Source organism: Equus quagga, chromosome 2 (assembly GCF_021613505.1).
Source record: "Equus quagga isolate Etosha38 chromosome 2, UCLA_HA_Equagga_1.0, whole genome shotgun sequence".
Classification (NCBI taxonomy): Eukaryota; Metazoa; Chordata; class Mammalia; order Perissodactyla; family Equidae; genus Equus; species Equus quagga.
This window is the reverse complement of record NC_060268.1, coordinates 435325-455779: the sequence shown is the minus strand read 5'-3', so window position 1 is coordinate 455779 and position 20455 is coordinate 435325. Positions and strand designations below refer to the sequence as shown.

The 20455-nt window shown below is 47.5% G+C and overlaps 1 long non-coding RNA gene across 2 annotated transcripts in view; it reads left to right on the top strand.

Moving 5' to 3' along the window:
• LOC124236153 (uncharacterized) overlaps window positions 1–20455 on the top strand; it is a 73573-nt gene that overhangs the window by 7752 nt on the left and 45366 nt on the right. Inside the window, exons 2-3 of one of the 2 annotated variants that reach the window (XR_006887652.1) lie at window positions 8245–8285; window positions 11712–12501. This is a non-coding gene — a long non-coding RNA (uncharacterized LOC124236153). Of the gene's footprint in view, window positions 1–8244; window positions 8286–11711; window positions 12502–20455 lie in introns of those variants that run through there. The other variant, XR_006887651.1, reaches the window with a different exon arrangement.

Below are 20455 nucleotides of genomic sequence, written 5' to 3'. Positions count from 1 at the left end.
ACACTGACGTAATTTCAGCACAGTCCGTCAGTCTGTCCACAGGCCTTGGCTGAACGTCTGCAATGTGCAGTGTGTCCTTCGAGGGGCCTGGGAGCCTTGGATGAATGAAACAGCTGGTTCTTTTTTTCCTAGAACTTACCTTCAGTGTTGGGAGAGACTTGTAAACACATCGACCTGTGGCTTTTAGATCTGCCGCACATCAGAGCTCATGGGGTGGGGGTGGGGGGGGGGTTACTTTGAAAAAATACCTGCATCCCAGCCTCAACCCCGACTAATCAGACCAGAATCAACCAGGACTGGACCCCGCTGATGGAAAAAAAGCCACCACACAGGAAAATGTCAGGTAGTGGTGAGCGCTGAGACGGACTCACACAGAAAGAGGCTGAAGGATGGGATTGTGTGTATGACAATGGCGGTAACGGGGGTTTACTTTTGTTGGGTAATCCCTGGAGGCCTCCCTGAGGAGGTGGCATTTGACTTGAGACCTACATTACGGTGAAGAGTCAGCCATGTGAGGACTGGGGGGGATGCCCAAGCAGAAGGTGTAACTGCTTTCTGAAGTAAGCATGTGGTGAAATTCCGGAGGAGATGTGGCCTTTTCCCGGGTACGCACACAATCTGTAAGCTACACCTTCCCGCTACGGAAAGCGGCTTTCCAGGTAAACTGGGCAGACTCCAAATGAGAACGTCGGCTGCTCCGTTGAGTGCTAGGTCTGGGCTGGATTTTGTTTAGATCGAGTCGATTTAGGGTCAGAAGACTGCTCCATCTAATTACATTTTTCTACCCTGCCACCAGCACTGCAGGGCTTGTCGTCTGAATTAAACACCAATCTTATTGTTTAAAATAGCCTTAGGTCCTTGGGATCACGCCTTAGGCGAGTAAAGGAGAGAAAGCAATGACCTCTGCCCTCAACTCTGTTTGTGGGAAGGAGAGAAAACCTCGCCGAGGAGGCTTCCAGCCACGCAGAGCCGAGCGCTCGCTCCTGTGAGGGTGGGTGGAGGTCAACATTTTGGGAATCAAGCTGAGAACCAGGGCCTGTTGAGCGTCCTCTCAGTGCTCTGTGTGTGGGTATTTATGCACAGCACTGCCTTCCATTAGTTTTTAAAATAACTCTGTGAGAACAGTATTTTCTATCATGACACTTTTGGCTGCTGGTAAAAGAGCAGCTAGCAAAATGGCTTAAACCACAGGGAATTTATCTCTAGACCCCTGGCTGAGGGCACCTCCAGAGCTGTCCAAGCTGGACCCCGTTCTTAGGGAGCTGACTTCTCTCCCTCCTCCTGTTCTGACATCCTCGGCCGGTGGGTCTCCTCATGCACGGCTCCTCTCACCGTACGAGACGGTGACCACAGTTTCAGAATTACAGGCAGATTTCAATATCGAAAGGTGCGGTGAGGTGGCTCTTTCTTCCCCTGTGCCTCTTTTTAAGGCTGCAGAGCAGCGTCTCCAGCAGAATTCCCCTCCCAGCTCACGTGCCTTGTCTGTTAGCGGCTCGGCGGATGAAGCGCTGTGATTGGCCGAGGAGCAGCCCCCTTCGGAAGAACAGGTCCTCAGACCCCAGAGGACAGGCTCCACTGGCGCGGGAGAGGGGCTGGTGGTCAGCGGGTGGGCAGTCCACAGAGTCAGCCTCAGTTATTATTCCTGTTTTATACGTGAGGACATCAAGGCTCGAAAAGTTAAGGAACTTCTCGAGTTCACACAGCTTTCAGCTGAGCAGTCTCACGCATTTCCCTTTGAGACCAACAAACACACATATATTCACAGAAAAACTTGTTTTGGTTTGTGGTGATGATCCAGGTAGATTGGAGAAAGAATCCTGGAAGAAGACACAAAACGGCTGATGTGAGGCTAAGTGAAGAATAACAGATTATTCTAAACAAACTATTCCAGGAGCAAATACATCAGGTTCTATAAAGCAATAGGGATGGCATTTAATTTAGATAACCAGCCCTGCACTTCCGCATTATAAAAAATATATAATTAAATTGAGTCTTCCTGACTGGTCAGTTAAGTCAATTTGATCTAAATAAGATCTGTCCTGGGCCAAGAAGTAATCTGGAGGGGCCAAGGGGTCTGTGCAGGCCTGTCGGGCTCAGAGGAGGACTTGTTCTCTCCAGGGAGACGAGCGCTTTGTCGGTCACAGCACCTGAAGAGAAGGAGGAACCGCACCTGGAATGTCGGGGTACGAGTTATTTCCAAAACAGGTTTCCCTTCCACCCCAGGGGACAGTGTGCACGCCTGTCGCTGCTGCGCTTTCTTCAGGGTTCCCACTTTTCGCTTCTACTGTGTTTCAGAGGCATTAGTGAAAAAGGGACATTTCGGTGGAATCATAGCATTTTGACGGCTCGTCCTGGGTGTTTCTGGGCATTCTCGTCCGGACAGACGCAGGGGCGCCTGTTCTGTGACAAATGATCGACCGCTTCCGACTCTCGCGTTTGCGTTTTTACCAGGAAATTAAAGTTAATTTCTAGGCTTTGCCAACAGAGCTCTTTTTAAGAAGGGTATTTATCTGATCTGTGCAGAACTACCTGAGAGAAATTGTGAAAAAATTTAAATAGGAAAAAATCTAATTGTCATGATAGAGTCTTTCCTGGAAAACTGAATTGACGCCTTGCCACTTTTTTAACCCTCAGGAATGATAGTTGTGTTTAGGGAACATGCTGTGTGTAGACATTAAAGACATTGTTACATTTTTCCTTTGGGAATAAAACCTTGATATTGAACAGCCCCAAGATTTTCTTTTAATTAAAATAATAAAAAAAATTTAAGTAAGAAAAGTTGAAAAATCCTAGGCAAAAAATGGCCCGACTTGTCTTTTACTATGTCTTAAAATAACCCTAAAATACTGTAGTGTAGAAAAATAATATTCTAAGACTCACTACACAGTAGAGCACAGCAGTTAAAGAGCATTGGTATGGAATCAGAATCCTCGGGGCAAGTTGCTTAAACTTTGTATGCCTCAGTTTCCTCATCTGTAAAATGGGGAATGATAATGACAATACCTACTTCACAAGAGTATCAGGAGGAAATTACATAATGTATGTAAAATGTTTATACAGTAACTATGCAGAAGTGTAGGCATTATTAGAGTAGTTGTTACTGTTACCACAAAGCTGGAGCAGAGGATCTTCTGTTCTATCTGTGGGATCCTCACTAAGTCCTGGCAGCCTCATCATGACCCAACATGGATCACAGGCGCTCGGAACCTGGAGCAAGGGCTCACCGAGGCAGCCTATTTCCCTGGATAGCCCGCTGTCGATGTTCCGAGTGGGTTAAGCGCCGGTCTCAGGCTCTCGCTCTCTGTTCAGTGATCCCTGTACTTGGTCATAAACATCCTGATTTTCCTTCCCAGCTCACGACAGGCTGACACTTCCCCGTCTGCTTGGTTAGTGTAACCCTGTCTCTCACACGGCCGGTGGAGCCCGAGCAGAAGTGGGGCTTATCGCTTCCAGGAGGAAGCTCATAAGAACCAGGATGTGAGTGCGCTCCTTGGCTCCTGGCAGCGGCTTATGCCACCTGGGTCTCAGGAACAGCACAGGGAGGAATCTCCACTGACCGGCACAGGACGTGTGTGAGAGTGAGAAGTCAGGTCTGCTGTCTTAAGCCACTGAGACTTGGGGTTGTTTGTTACCAAGTATAACCCAGCCTGTCCTGACTGATGCAGTCTGGTTGTCCCTTCGAGCTCTAGAGAAAAAATATATCATTGGTGACAGTACATAAGGTGTGAATATGACTTCTTTTCTTCCGCTGAGGAACATTCGCCCTGAGCTAAGATCTGTGCCAGTCTTCCTCTGTTTTGTGTGTGGGACACCACCACAGCGTGGCTGACGAATGGTGTAGATCTATGCCCAGGATCTGAACCTGCAAAGCTGGGCTGCTGAAGCGGAACATGCCAACTTAGCCACTTGGCCACAGGGCCAACCCCTGACCAGGACTATTGTATGCGTGTGTGTGTATATCTGTGTGTTATATGTAAGCACCAGGGAACTTAAGAGTCTTAAGTTAAATAGATTTATATAAATAATTTCCATCTAAATTTCTTTTAAAATAGGTGTATTTCCATTTCACACAGAGGAAAGTTGGCATACCAAAATTACCAGCATATTTTTTGGAGGGACTCGATCGTGATGCCAAGGTCAGGACTCTGAACTGGAGGCCGGCTCTGACGGTTAGGGGACGGTCCCTCTGGCTGGGAGCTCGCCTGGAACGTGCCTCATGAGGCACAGGCTCTGAGAGAAGACACCACTCCGAGCCACGCCCACGGCCTTTGTCATCAAGCGAGAAACAGCCTCCCGCGATGGTCCAGTTGCAAACAGTGGAGCCTCACACAGAGGGTCTTGAATAGCACGTACTGAATAAACAAATGGAAGGCGTCCACGGTTCTTCCAATGTCTGCACTCTTTCCTGTTTGCGTTTTAAAAACAAATATCTTTATTCTGGACATTGGTTGAAGCATCTTGGTGTTAAGACTTACGTTTATTCTTTTGTAACGCTTTACGTACAGCCGACCGTGTACCCACAGATTTAGGCTATTTGATATATCTCATTACTGATTTCATTTCACTTGATTATTTCATTTGGGTCTCTAAAACTACATTATGAAATGCCTTAATTATTTAAATTAGGAACAGATTAATTATCTCCAGTGTACAAACTCAAATTAATTTCATTATTAACCAGAGTTTTAAATTGATTAATCTTGGAGTGTTAAGGAACCAAGTGAGGTTTTTTTCGTCCTCCAGGAGAAGGACATACTTGATTTGGTGACTCTCTCCCCATTGTACCAGTTGTGCTAACAGGAGCAAGAAATTTGCAAGACAACTTCGGATAGATTTCATAAACCAGCCAGAAACCTGTGTGTCTGGAGCTTCGGGGGGAACAATCTGTGAGTCATTTTAAAAAACAAACCCTCACAGTCGCGGTGCCTGTCGTTGCCATGGCGATCAGGCCTGCCGAGCCCGCTTGCTCCTGTTCCTGTAAAGGGACGGGGGAGGGAAATGGAGAATTCAGAGCTCTGACTGTCAGCCTCAACTCGCCTGGTGCGAGAGAGGGTCTGGGGCTCTCGAGGACGTGCTGGCACAGTCGCCCTGGGAGGGACATGCAGGGAGCCTGGCGTCCCGCCTCGGTTGTTGAACGAGAGCGAGTTAGCCGTCTTACTGCTGGGGGCCTCGATTCACAGGAGGAAAGGACCATCTGGCGTTCTCTTGGGAAGAATGGGAAGGATGGATGGGTCCTTTATTGGATCTGTAATTACATACAAGTCTCTCAGGTCCACCTGGTGGGCGTCCGTGTGCCGTGCGCAGGGTGTGGCTGATCCTCTGAGAGGCTCCCAGTGCTGCTGGCACTGCGTCCCTGCAGGTCTGGAGGGTCCTCAGAGCCACGTCCTGAGGTGGTTGGAGGCTGGTTCTACTGAGGTCTGATCCTCGAGTGTCCAGGGGCCTTTCTCTACGTTATGGGAGGTTCGACTCCTCTCTCAGGCCGTCCTCTTGTTACGCCCACCCAGCGCTCACAGAAGGGACCAGGGAGGTCAGCGGGCTCTGCCACCCCTGTCGTTGCTCCTGGGGAGTGAGATCGAAGCGCAGGCTCGGCTGGTGGACGGTCAGCGGAGTCACTGGGCAGCGGGGTCATGAGGAGCCATTGTGACTCCATACGGGGGGACAGAGAACGCCCTCAATCTAAGGGGATGCTCAGTGCACAGACAAAACCGTTTTTAAGAAAGTTTCTAAATTCACGGGAACAGGCCTGGGTGTCCTCTTAAATGGAGAATTATGATACCTCGACTAGAGTGTTACTTTCTTAGAGTTTTCCTCAAGTAAATTTTAAAGCAGATTTTATTTAGAGTTAAGCAACTTTTCCTTATTGAAACTAATTTTCAAAAGGCTTGAAGTAAAGCGTCACAGGGTGTGATTAAGGGCCGTTCAAACTCGGGGGTTCATGTCTGATCTGCGCCCGGGCACATGATGTAATAACTACTTCTCGAAATGGTAGCTTTCGTTTTCCCCTCATATATGGGAAGAAGACACATGTTGCCCAAGCTTCATTCTGTGCCTTCTCAGTTTTCTTAACAAAAGTAGACAAAGCTTAGCTTAAATTTTTTTCTGATGATCAAAGTAATACACAATGATTATTGAAAATTGGGAAAATACTTAAATTGTAAAGAAAGAATAAGAATGACTCCTCCATTAATTCGGCTGTTGGTTGAACTTCACAGTGGCTGACGGATGCTAGAAGTCCCTTCTCTTTCACTAACAGTCCGGGGGCGGGTGCAGGGCTGGCAAGGTCACTCTGCTCCCCAAGGTCGTCCCGGGACCCAGCCTCTTCTGTGGTGGTGTTCCAACAGGCCTGGCATGTGTCCCTGGCTCGACGGTCGAAGGTGGCATGGCACAGGGACCCAGCAGGAAGGGAGAAAGTTGGGAAGCGGAGGTTGTGACCCGGAAGTCGCACCTCTCGCTTTGCAGCTGTTGAACATTGGCCACACACCTGGCAGAGAGGGAGCTGGGAAGAGGCGGCACTCTTGAGCTGTGTCTGCCCGGCTTAGAATTCCGTCATCAGCCTGGAAGAAGAGCCAGCAGACACTGGGCATATCCAGCAGTTTCTGCTGCTTCCACCGTCCTCTGCCGAAGAGTAACATGCTGTTTAGGTTTTGATGGATCTTCTTCCACTCCTTTTTCTAGAAAAATATGTATCAGAAAGAGATTATGTACAATATTTACAAGAAAACATTATATGTGATGTATTAGAAGAATATTACCTAAGAAAAATGTTATAGATAATGCATTAGAAAAATATGTATCTGTAAATATATATTAGAAAATCAGCTGAGGTCACACTATATCTATAATTTTGTCTTCTCTTTTCGTATAACTTTATGTCATGTGTATTTTTCCCCATCATTTAAATTTTTTGTGTTTATTGTTTCCAAGTTCCATCATGTGAAGTTTCCCTGTTTTACTTAGTGATTCGTGTTATTGATATGCAGGCTATTTCTAACACCTTGGTAATAATTCCTTGCCTACATTTTAGATTTTTTTTTTTGATAAAATCGAGTGGCATCAGTAAGATGATGATTGAGAACATGTTTGAGGATCTTGATAAATAGGGCCAAGCCACTGTCCAGCAAGGTTGTGCTGACTTTCGCCGTCTCCCGTAATGTGTGCGAGCGGGGGACCCAGCGCACCTGGGACAGGGGAGTCCCACTGATCACTGATCCCCCTGGCTGGTTCTCTGAAAAGAGGTTGTTTTTGCCCTTGGCTTGTTTTTTTCCCCTTTGCTGTCATTAATAATGAGATAATGGTTTTCTAATGACTTTGGCTCATTTAAAAACCTGTGGCCCCTTGTTGCCGTCTGGGAATATAATTGATTAGGTTGCGGTGGCAGCACGGGTGCCCATCTCAAGCTGTGTGAGGTCTACAGAGACACTGCTGTTCATTTGGTCCCGGGGCCCAGTGCGAATTTGGTTTCCGCCCTCGGTAACGCCCCAGACGTGAGGTACCTCTTTGCTCTGAGACATAACGAGAGAGGAGTGTGAAGTGGTCCTGAGACTTGGGCAGTCTCCTTCAGCCGACTGCTGGACATCTTTTCAGCAGTTGAGAAGCTCCTCTCACAGGAATGTTCTCAGACAGGAACCACACTTAGCACAACTAGGCCACCTCTGCCCGACACCCTGAGGCCACTAGTGGTGAGGGGTGCAGGTGTCTCCACTTCTAAGCAGCCTGCAGAAGCTTTGATGCTAAAGGCGCTCTTACCGCCACGAACTGGTCCCCGTCTACCCTCTTAAAGGGTGAGATACACACAAAGGGAACTGCGGGTCTGCGCCTGACACCTGAAGCCAGGGCGAGTTCTGTCTCTGCCGCTGCTTTGGTCCTGCTGGGAGCAAATCAGCTGAGGTCAGGAGGGAGCCGAGTTCTCATTCTCTCGTTGGGACACAGCCTGCCACCAAGAATTCTCCTGCCCCTGGGTCCCAAGCCAACTTTGCGTCTCATGCTTCCTTGCAGGCTAGTGACGTTCACAAAGACAGGGACTCCTGTTTTCACCAATCTGTTCCTTGGAAGAAAAAAGTTAACAAAATGTCTGTTTCTCGACTCAGAAATGTAACCCTGGGAGACCCTCTGCCCTCAGAGCTGCTCAGCTCTTACCATGAACCCTATTTACAGAAACACTCGTTTGCTTGTTCAGCTCTTATGCATCATGTTATTTCTCCTTTTTTTAAAAAAAATACATTTTCCTCTCTGCTTTCTCAACAGCCAGATCTGCCAGTGAGCCTCAGGCTTCCGGACCTGAAGAGGTAAGAATTCTGAAATATTTTCTTCTAGAATCTTCTTGAATCTAACCAGAACTTCAAGCAGAAAAAAAGTATCTTAAGTGATCCTATAGATGAAAGCATTTAACACGTGATGTTTGTCAAAAAGAAACATTCATAGAGGCTTTGGCAATATTGACATGACTTCAGGATTTAAGAGAAAAAAGCGGTTCTTCTTGATGTTACTTAAAATCGATTTTCTCATCTGGGTTTTTCCATTTTCTTCGAAAAACCTGAGTTGGAGAGCCTTTGAGGTCGCTGCCTTGACAAAATGTGCCCCGATGGCACCCGATACGATGGGCCAGTTGTACCATTGAAGGCAGACATGTGTGAGGAGAGGTCAGAGCAGGTCCGATTAGAGGAGGGTAGACCCTGTTCTCAACCGATTGGCTGTCGACATTGTAAGGATTTTCCAACAGCAGCAGCTATAATGGCAAAAGGTTGGTCTAACGTTGTTGGGTTTCTTCTGGAAGAAGCCGATTGGCTTCCGAAACGGGCGAAGGCCCTTGGAATCCATGTAGACCTGGAGGGGCGACAGCCTGCCTGTTAGCCCTCCCCAGCCAACAGTCAGTGAGTCCGACTTTTCTCCCTGTTTTAAAATTTAACCTCATTAGGAAAAGTTTTAAGCATATTCCAAAATAGAATAGTATAATGAACTTCCATATCCCCATCACTCAATTTCAGCAACTACCACCACATGGCCAGTATTATTCCATTTACACCCCCACCACTTTCTCTTTTTTCCCATTGGATTCTATGGCAGTGGTTTGAATTCCGCTGTTGGATTTTTAATTGCTTATTTACGTAACTATTTAGCGACTACAGCACAATGCTAATAATAAATAAAACCTACTTACAGCCTGACTCAGTTTCCTGGAGCTGGCCTTTCATCCGTGGATTTGGTCAGCAAATATTTAGTATTTACTAGAATCAGAAACTTCTGGGGCCGGCCCCATGGCTGAGTGGTTAAGTCCATGCGCTCCGCTGTGGCGGCCCAGGGTTTCGCCAGTTCGGATCCTGGGCGCCGGCATGGCACCACTCATCAGGCCATGTTGAGGTGGTGTCCCACATGACACAAGTAGAAGGACGTGCAACTAAGATATACAACTATGTACTGGGGGGATTTGGGGAGATAAAGCAGAAAAAAAAAAAAGATTGGCAACAATTGTTAGCTCGGGTGACAATCTTAAGAAAAAAAAAGAAAAAGAAACTTCTTAGGACAAGAATCTCTGGTCTAGAGTTTATTGGAAGAAAGACCTGTGTGTGTGTGTTTAAGACCAGGTACAGCTCTCACTACCCCATCGTGAGGTTGTTTTGGGGCCAAGTCCTTAGAACCTTACAGGTGAGGGCTGAGGCGTCCTCGGTTCCAGCAAACATTCCTGATAATGAGGACTGCTGGATACTGTGTGATGCTCTGTCTCAAGTTCGTGTTGACTTCTCTCACGCTGATGAATGAACTCACGTGTTTCTGACCCAGCCCAGCAGTTTCTCCGGGGGATGCTGACGTGCTGGGTGGCACAGTTCTTCACTGTCCTCTTTGGTGTCCTCGTCCTTGGCTCACAAAAGGCCAGGGCAGCTCCCGTCATTGTGACACGCAGAGCACCCTGGGGAGACGTTGAGAACTGCTGGGTCTTTGCACACAACTTTAGAGAGCTCGTTTGTCGTTTTCCATGCTCACCTGTGAGCGTGTCTGCCTCACGCTGCACTACTGGTTTCGCTTACGCTCGGGTTCCTTACAGAAGTGGTCTCTGCGCCACGAAACCAAAGAGAGAAACTAAACGAGGTAGACGTGTGAGGAAACGCCGTTCCGCCCTCTGGGAGGGATTTGGAGCATATTTGCTTGAGGACCAAATCTATTTTTCTACTTTTTTAAGTTTATACAGAGAAGCAAATTAAACACTCGGTAAGAAATGGTCAAATATTGGTGTTGAAAGCAAAATACTGCTCAGGCTTCAAGAACAGCGGAAGTGACGAAGGGTGTGTTCCTTCCTCGTCTGCTGCTGTCACAAATTGTCACTAACCGGAGGCTTAAAACAGTGCGAGTTTGTCCTTTTACATTCTGCTGGGGTCTCACTGGGCTAAGAGCGAAGTGTCCACAGAGCTGCCTTCCTTCTGGAGGCCGGGGGTTCTAGAGGCCCCCTTGCTCCACCTTCACGCTAACAACGTTGTGACTGTGCGTCTTACTGCCCTGGTCAAGTCGCTTAACTCTGGACTCAGCTGGGCACGGTTCTCTGATTTTAAGGCCCCGTGGGATAAGATTGGGCGCCTGCACGAGCCCAGCTACTCTCCCCATCTCACGACCCTTAATTTAATCACACCTTCAAGCCTCTTTACCTCTGTCAGGTTATGTATTCACGGGTCCCAGGCACTAGGACGCGGGCCTATTTGGGGGCCGTTATTCTGCCTGCTACTGAGTAAAAGAGACTAATTGTTCAGAAAGGTGGAAATGCCTCAGGGAGCGGAGGTAGGATTTTGAGACGTTTCGTCCCGTGGGCTTGAGAAGGTCTCGGCTTCCCAGGCTGATGAAGCCAGTTCTTGTCTCCACTCTGCAAATCTGTTCTGTGGACACAGGCGCTGAAGCCCTTTTTCTTGGAGTTTTGGCACTGGATCCAGCGCACAGGTTGAAGCCCGGCGGCACCTTCCTTGGCCAGAGCTTCTGGTTCTGTTTGTGTGGCCCGGGGAGGCTGCCACGTTGGCCCTTCTCCAGGTCAGCTGAGTTTGCCCATGGGGTGCATGTTCCAAGGTCTGAATAGCGCCAAAGAAATGGGAGATTTTTACTTTATGCTGTTATATCTGCCTGTCATAATACGCTTTATTTATTAGGCTCTAAAATGTGGAAATTGGAGGAAAAAATAACAATATTTCAGAACCTCAGTGCACTGGTATTTATTATGGTTAATTTCTAAGTATGGTCTAATTTCCACCATACCTTAGGTAGGTCATCCCTGCAAAGTAAGAAACCGTATCTTGCCTTGTGAGTGACATGCATCACTGGGTTGTTTTTTGGAAGCCATCCCTGGAGTAGAATATAGCCAGAAACTTTTGGTGGAGATTTTAAATGATTTCAGCTATTTCTTTTTTTTTTAGCAAATCCCCTTTCTATCCACTTCTCGACACTTGGTCAGTAGAGAGCTGAACACCAGACCCAGGGCTGGTGGTAGCATAACAAACCATCCCATTTGCCCAAGGTCAAGGGGCGTGTAGGGCCACCGGGCTCTCCGGCAAGTCCCCACAAACTGGGGCAGCTGGTCACCCCAGACGTCCAACACTGGCCCGGCGGAACGTGGCTGTCGTGTCGATGAATTGTTGAAATAGGAATTTTGATGGAACTAAGTAATGATGACAACCCCAGGGCTTGGGTTGAAGATGGGCAGGGTCAAACTCTTGGAAAATCTGTACCCACATCTGCAGGTTTTTCCAAACCAACTGTAAAAAACACCAGAGATTCAGCACTAAGAAGAACCAGCAACAATTGTGCAACGTCACATCAGTCTCCCTGTCCCCAGCACCCTCCTCATGTGCCTCTGAGGGTCACAGTTTACTAACTTCGCTGTGCAGGTGACACACACCTCACGCGTCTTCTTCAGCACGTCAGAGTGTGGAAACTATGAAACCCGAGTTTGCCAAAGCAGCCCGGAGCTCTCAGCGTGAATCCCGCCTTTTGTGTGACAAAACTGAACTCTCCCCCTGAGACGGCAGCCTGTGTGGGAACAGACGGGTGTGAGAAGACGGCCTTGAGTGCCCGAGGGGAGGGGCCTGGAGTGGACAATGTCCTGGACGTCCCCTCTGAGAACCAGGTGCCTCCTGACCTCAAGGGGCGGACGAGAGCTCCTGACCTGCCATCCAAAGCTGCCTCTGGGGGAGGGCCTGGCTGGGCCGTGCTCCCAGCTCCCACGGCCCACGGCCCCCACGGCAGAGCCGGCTGCAAAAGCGGGGCCCCGAGGGGCCAGGGGCTGTGACCCTCACATCACTGTGACCGTCATTGGGAGGCTTTTGTTCTCTAAGCCACTGGGACACAGAGCACGTGAGTGTCCCAGAAAGAGCCATACATTAGCTGTCCCAGAATAGGCATTTGACTTTTAGGAGCCTGCAGTCTTTTTTTCTTTTTTTTAATGTATTTAATCATTTCCTATCTTCCAAAGTATCTCAGTTGATAGGTCCAAGGAATTCTCTTTCAGTTTTTTTTGTTGAGGAAGAACAGTCCTGAGCTAACATCCGTGCCCATCTTCCTCTACTTTATATGTAGGACGCCTACCACAGCATGGCGGGCCAAGCGGTGCCATGTCTGCACCCAGGATCTGAACCAACAAACCCCTGGCCACTGAAGTGGAACATGCAAACTTAACCGCTGCACCACCAGGCTGGCCCCTTTCAATTCTTTTTTTGTCCAAAATAAGATTGAGGCTATCAGCCCTTGAGGTAGGATCTGGGTTTCCGATGAGGGTAGGTCTCAGATAGAGTTGTGAATTATTTCAACCTTCTCCCCAATTCCTTTTTTGGGTTCCTCCCTTCAGGACTCTGATTCCTGGCTTCATCTTGTTCAGACTAGGCTCACTCCAGCTGCGAGCCTCTGCTGCTTTTCTGTGAATCAAACCAGCTCCAGAAGAGATGAAAGCAGATCAAACTCTTATGCTGTTGTTTAAACCCAGATCTTGTTTTCTCTTCCAAAGACAAATTGCAGAGTAAATGTGAACAGGGTCCAAATGACTGCTCTGCGTGCGGGGTTTCTCTGGGGTGACAGAAACGCCTCAGAACCAGGTGGAGGGCACGGCTGCACAACGTCGTGAACGGGCTGAACCCCATCGAATCGGGCGCTTTAAAATGGTAATGGGGCTTTTATGTTCTGTGATAACCTCAATAAAAGGTTGATTGAACCTCAAGGGGAAAAAGCAAGGCTGCGTCTCCCTGTCTTCACGTTGTGGAAGGAGTCTCGTTCTTTGTAACCCACTCCTGCTGAACGTCTAGACCTTTCCCGGGAGGAGACGGCCTGGGAAGTGTTTGCAAAGCGGAACTAACGAGGAAGCACCTCTGAGAGTTAAGACACCTATTGTTTATCATTAAGATGTATCATTTTTGTTACCAGATTATAGACAGGCCTATACTTTACAATGTTGATCACAATAAAATTTGTTCTTTCAGTTTAACAACTTAAAACACTGCCTTCCTCCCACCTCTCGTGGATAGAGGTTGTATCAACTAGGATGACACTTTTTTTTGTTTTTGGAAGACTACCCCATAATAAAGTGACTTAAACTCCTATTTTATTTTATTTTATTTTTTGGTAAGGAAGATTGGCTCTGAGCTAACATCTGTTGCCAATCTTCCTCTTTTATTTTTTTCTCCCCAAAGCCCCAGTACATAGTCGTAAATCTTAGTTGTAAGTCCTTCTCGTTCTTCTGTGTGGGATGCCACCACAGTATGGCCTGATGAGCGGTGTGTAGGTCTGCACCCAGGATCCAAACCTGCGAATCCCAGGCAACCAAGCAGAGTGCAAGACCTTAACCACTCACCATGGGGCTGGCTCCCAGGTTGGGATGCTTTTTAATATCCTGTAGTAGCAGACTGCACTGGGATGTGATAAAATGAGAAGAGCCTGGATGTGATAACTTTAATGAAGTGTAAGCACGCTAACAATTTCACATACAGAAATGCCTTTTATTGGAAAATCTCCTTAGACCTCCCCAAGGGCTGTCACCCGACCAAAGACTGATGGGGACTTGTTTTACGGGGTGAGTATGTCGGGCTACACACACAATCCTTGGTTTAATTGTGAAACTTTAAAGTTTTTAATTCCTTCTAGATTTTCTGCAGATGTAACTAGGCAACCAGTACAGCACGTTGCTGGTACAAAGCATCCAAACTTCGTAGCTATTGCATCATTCTTAAAAATCCTATTTAAATCTGTCTTTTAGCTTTGGCATATGCCACCACGTAACATTTAGTTTCTTAGAAAATATCGCACAAACCCCCAGCTGTAGAGTAGAATGGTTCCTCGAAGCTGTGCGTCCTCTGATGACCGTAGGAAGTGTAAGGAAGCGTGCTTACAGGAGCAACTGGAACAGCGTGGGGAGGCGGCCGTGCGCTTGGTGATCGGGAAGTAAGAAAGCGAGTTTCGTTTTTGGGTGTGAATGTGTAAGAGTTTAAAACTGTACCCTCAGCAGGTGTAACGAGCAGCCCTCATAACACGATTAGTGAGCACGTCTCCACTCACAGAGATGAACGCTGGTTCTTATTTCAGCGAAGCCCGTTTTACTTTGCTGGATGGCTGGTCACTAGACACCTAGTTTGATCAGTAAACGAGAGCATTTTGAAAGCTTTTTATGAGTCAGACACTCTACTACGTACGTACTGTATTCCTTTTCTGTGATAACCAGGCTTTTAATTTTTTCAGTTAACTTTTTTGTATTATGAAAGGAATATATGTGTAAGATTTTAGAAATTCAAGTAGTAGAGACAGGAATAAATGGAAAATAGAAGTTTCGTTTCAACACCAGCTTCTAGCCCCGCTCCCTGGAAGTAGCCACTGTGAGTAGTTTCTCGTGTGTCTTCCAGAACTTTCCATCCCCCAGTTAATCTGAATTGAAAAGGCAAGTATGTTAAGTGCCCTTAAACCATCTGCTCAGAAGCTTCTCTCTACACTAAATCTTTTCATTTTGAGACATACTTGAGGCTTCTTTTTGAAATGTGCCTTTAAAGCTGAAGGAGTGAAATGTCAGCACTGGGGTGGGTCTAACAGAGGCTGGGGTGGAGGACAGCCCCGGGCGTGTCTGTGTAACAGCGGCCTCGCATCATTTACAAGCAGAACTTAAGTGAGAATCCTTAAGGCAGTTCTTCTCAATTTTCAAAGTCGGCTGGGGTCGGTTATCTCCCTTTATCCTTTGATGACCCTGTGACACAGGAACTGTTGACTTGACAAAGGGGGAAGCTGTGGTTCCCAGAGGTTAAGTAACTTGCCCAAGAACACAGCTGACGAGAGACAGGATCAGGACTGGAAACCGAGGCCTTCCAAGTTTTGGTCTTGAACCAGAGCCCACCGGTAACTGCGAGGAAGACAGAGGCTCGTAACCCCTTTGTGGCTCCTGAGCGACAGGCTCTGGAGAGAAGGGAGGGCGCTGGGCTCACAGGCCTTCTGCTTTCGCCCCGTGGCAGTTACTTGACACAGTCCACACAAGGTAGGCCGGCTGGCTCTCTCGCAAGTTCCTCACTGGCTGGGTCTGTTCCTGTTTCGTTTGTTTGTTTGGGTAATACTGGCCGCAGGGGTGGGGACTAGACCGAAGCTGGGGAACCCGTAGTATTTCATCCGCAGACCACAGGAGTTAGTTCATTGTGGGGACACGCAGCCCAGCAGGGGCCAAAAGGTTCTTCCTCTGGAATTTTCCAACTCACGTTGAAGGAGGAGAGGTCCCATCCTTTCTAGTCTCAAGCAGTGAGAATCACGCAAGGTCATGCTTCAGTCTGAGAGAAGGAATCTGATGCCCAGAGGAGAAGCGAGAGACAGAGAGAGAGAGAGAGAGAGAGAGAAAGGAAAGGAGGAGAGAGCCCAGTCACAGCTGGAGTGCGAGGACCCAGCTCACCGAGCCAGCACATTTCCATTTTCCAGCTCAGCGAATTCAAGTCGCTGCTAAAAGAGTTCTGACTGACATCTCCAGGCCTCGGCTTCCTCGTCTGTAACATGGGGGTCACGATATTTGCCCTGATTGTATCTGAGCTCCTGGAACAATCAGTTGAGATAATGAATCGAAGGCGCTTTGTAAATCGTAAAATGCTGCCCAAGCGCAAGCTGGTATTATGCATTGATACGTTGCATCGAGTTAGGGAAAGTCGAGAGAATGAAGTTGCCACTCATTTGGAAAATAGGAAGCGAGAGCATTATAAGAGCCATCTGGTGCCACAGAGAATCAAATGGAAGCTGCCGGAGTCCTCCACACCTTCTAATATCTGCTTTCGAATGCTCTCAAGTTCCTGTAGACAGTGAGTACCGTGAACACAAGGCGGGCCTGGGTCTTCCCTCGCTGGCTCAGGTACATGCAATGGGTTCCTCTTTTCTATCTGCGGCCCTACTCTGTGACACACACACACACACTAACTCAAACCAGCAAAAATAAACAAAGTGCTGGATTAATATTTCAACATTCTTGCTTTCTCACTTAAAAGAGCTTTACAATGCATGCTAAACGAAATTTGGCTTAATCAGAGAAAAATCAACAAAGAAAATCAGTCTTAAAGTAGCTCTTCTCGTCACACTTCGTTTGGGAATGACGCAATTGGCCGATTCCGGGCAGGCGAGCTTTGTTTGGGGCTTAGATGGGATCAAGATCCATCCTTGTCCTTAATGGGCTCATATCTTTGTTATAATCTCTAAGTAATCAAATCCACTGAAGATGGTAAGTTATGCACGACAGGAAGCGTCAATTCACTTTCCAGCACTTTTCATTCTGTGTGATAATTCCTCTCAATGAGGGAAAACAGATGGTACCTCTGAAATCTGTACTTTCTCTTAGATTTGCCATTTAGGCAGTTTTTATTGTACCAAATACCTCTTTCTTCATATTTGATAACTAGAACCCCCCCAAAAGTAGTTTAAAGTCTCAATCTAAATAGAATAACATTTGCAAAAAGGTTGAAGGCACTGTGGAAATATGATTTGTAGGCGTGAAGAAACACCATCTAGCAACCTGGAAATGTTTGACATCTCTCAGAGTCTAACAGCCTGAGAACTGGACCGCCCGCCGTCCCTGCTCCCTGGATCCTGTCTGTCCTTGCCTTACACAGTTGCCGTGCGGGGGGTGAATCGGTGCTGGTTGACCACTGAGCCCCACCCCACAACCTACCAGCCCTCGTTAGTCTTCACGTGGGCTTGATATCAACCCCCCACGAACGTCAGTGTTTTCATGTAAACTGAGGACTTGGAATAAGTTCATTTCCTGAATAAGACATACTCCCAGTCCTCAGAAAGTGTCAGCAGTTTGGGGAGCAATTGGCATCCTCAAACTGATTAATTTTAGGAGAGCTTAATACAGACACTGTTTACAAGGATGTGGGCAGGGTCCAGAGAAACTGCAAGGGAAGCGCCCCTCTCCAGGGGCCCTATACCCATCGGGATGGGCGAAGGCGTGAGGGCTGGGGGCAGGGACCTCCTGATGGAGCTGTGGCCTCCAGGAAAGGGGGGTAGCTGATTACAATGACCCTGCAGGCAGGGACCCCAGGAGGCAAGCACCCTGACAGGACTCTCCTCCCTCCCTCTGATCTGCTTGTGCTCCCATGGACCAGACCCACCTGGAAGACAAAGAACAGGGAGCTGCTGTGAGACCATGCGGGTTAGACTGAGGGCGCGGAGCTGGGTGGAGCCGGGGGGCAAATGGAAGATTTCCTGAGCAGTTAACCTTTGTTATGAAAGTCTCCCATGAAAGACGTGGTGCCCCCCCACACCCAGATCCATCTGTCTTACAAAAACGTTGTTTTAACCAACTTTCACTCTTCCATTAGTCTCAGTCAATCCAGGCCACAGCCCGTGTTTGAATGGGCCCAAATACAGTGACGGCATTGGAACCGAGTCCAGTTGTTGTGTGGTGAGGGATGGTCTGGGGGAGATAGAGAGGTGCAAAACCACTGTCTCGAGTGCGCAGTTCAGAGGCGGATGGGACCCTCCACTGAGAGTCAAGGGAGCGGGAGGGCAGCAGAAGCAGGCCGGTTCCTCCGAGCAGCCCCGACTGGACCAGCCACACGCTCGGGCCTCCCGCAATCAGGAGGGGCTGTCGTCCCAGAGAAGCCCCGCTCCCGGCCGTGGGCTGAGGCTGGTTTTCTGTTGGTCCAGCTTGCTTCTAATCCCAGAGGAAGTATTTTCACTTCTTTGACCCAGGGACCAGGACTCCTTGCCTTGGTCTAATCCAGATTAACCACTCTGACCCAGTGAAAATGAACACATCGACTGAATCGGATAAATCCCCATGACTGGAGAGATATTTGTGGCAGCGTCCAATGAGAGGCGAAAGAGAACCCATCAGAATCCTACCCTAAGCATAACCCTCTTCCATGGGCCAGAAAATTCCCAGACTCGGGAAATGCTGGGCTACAGGGGTTCCAGGAAACAGAGCTGGGTCTGTAGCAGGAGCAGTGACAGGCAGTGTGAAAGGACGTGGACTCGGGGTTCAGGAGCAAGAAGAGATCCCAGATTGACCACACTGGCAAATTACTGAACTCTCTCAACCTCAAGTTTCCTCATCTGTAAAAAAGAAAAATTTGACTTGTTACAAAATTAATTGAAACCATATATGTGAAATTAAGGCAATGTTTTCCACATAGTAATCATTCAAATACTTTTTGGGGGCGGTATACTCACTTTTTAAAAAAACATTGTTTCTTAACACCCTTATTGAGGTATAATTTCAATATACAAAATAACTGACATATGATCAATGATACATATTTAAAGTGATGAGTTTTGACTGATACACCCATGAAACCATCGCCACAATCACAACAACGAACTTATCCGGTGTCCTCATGCCCAGCAACATTCTCTCCTTCCCGTCCCATCTTCCGGCAGCCACTGATCTGCTTCTGCGGCTTCAGAGAGTTTCCTTTTCTAGACTTTCACATCAATGCAATCATATATTATGTATTAATTTTCGCCCAGCTTCTTCTGCTCAGCATAATTACACGAGAGGCATCATGTTTGTATCAACAGTTTCTCCCTTTGTTGCTGCATAGTATCTGTTAGGTTGGCATCCATGGTTTATCTGCTCACCTTTTGGAAGATGTTATGTTTTAATTGCCATTAAACTAAAATTGCAATTATGTTTTAATTGTTTCCCTTCTTATTTTCTCATTAATAGTATAAGAAAAAATCTTCGCGTATTCCATGTTCCCACAGCTGACATTTCCACTGCCTTTCTCCAGCGGCAGCGCTGTTTACAGCAACCAGGTGTAAATGCAGACAGAGCAGTGATGGTGTTTGTTAGCTCCTGGCTCGGGCTGAGTTTGAGCACAAGTTCAGTGCCTTCTGCTTCCTGGGCTTTCTTTCATTCTTTGCCATAAATCCGCCACCTGCAGAAAACAGCCCAAATGCCCATCAACTGACAAACGGATAAAATTGTGGCATAGCTATACAACGGAGTATGATTCAACATAAAAAGGAATGAAATGTTCATTCATGCTTTCAACATAGATGAACCTTGAGGATGTGGTGCTAAGTGGAAGAAACCAGACACAACAGGCCACAGGTTGTCTGGTTCCACTTACTGAAACGTCCAGAACAGGCAAATCCATAAACACAGAAAGTAGGTTAGGGGTGGCTGGGATGCGAGAGGGGAGTGAGGAGTGACTGCTAATGGATATGGTTTTGGGGTGACGAAAGTGTTCTGGAATTTGATATGGTGATAGATGCGTGACTGAATATTCTAAAAATCACTGAATCGTATGCTTTAAAAGAGTGAATTTTATAGTATGTGAACTATATTTCAATAAAGCTGTTGTTTTGGAAAAGCAATCTGTAAAACTTTGCCTGGGGAAAAGCATTCAAGAGCAGCAGTTAATTTATTTCCCTTTTCTCGCTTGCTAAAGGGAAGACGAGCTGTTCACCTCCGACGGTGCTGCTCCTGCATTTCCAGGCCTTGAGCACAAAGTGGAACTTGCTGGCATTAGGAAGTGAAAACGTCACACCTGCAAATAGATCTTGTTTGGGGAGGCGGTTCAGTGTCGTATTGTTTTTGTTTACTTGAGACGATAAAGGGCCTGTACCATTTTGGCTTTTTTTTCTTTTCCTTCCTTTAAAGACAACACGTCCAGATTGTCTAACCTCTACGTTCCTCTGGCTTTAGTCAGTTAATTAGCTACAGGATATCCGGTCAGTAAAGCATCTTAGCCAAGTCAGATTATTTACCAGACTCCTAACAGCAGTAGACAGAGCAGAGTGAGCAAGTGGACGTCGGAATATTCAAAACGACCCTCAGAAGCAGAGAAGCGGGCGCTCAGGACTGGCAGAGAGTCCGTGGGAGCTGCAGCCCGGGTCCAAGCAGCTGTGGAGGATGAGGCCCAGCACGACTTCCTCCCTTTCTGCTGGTCTTCCGCCACCTGGTGAAACACCGCCCTATTTAGAATGCTTTTAGCTGCCGGAGGGCCAAGGACGAAGGTCAGCACTGTGTGTCTGGAAACAG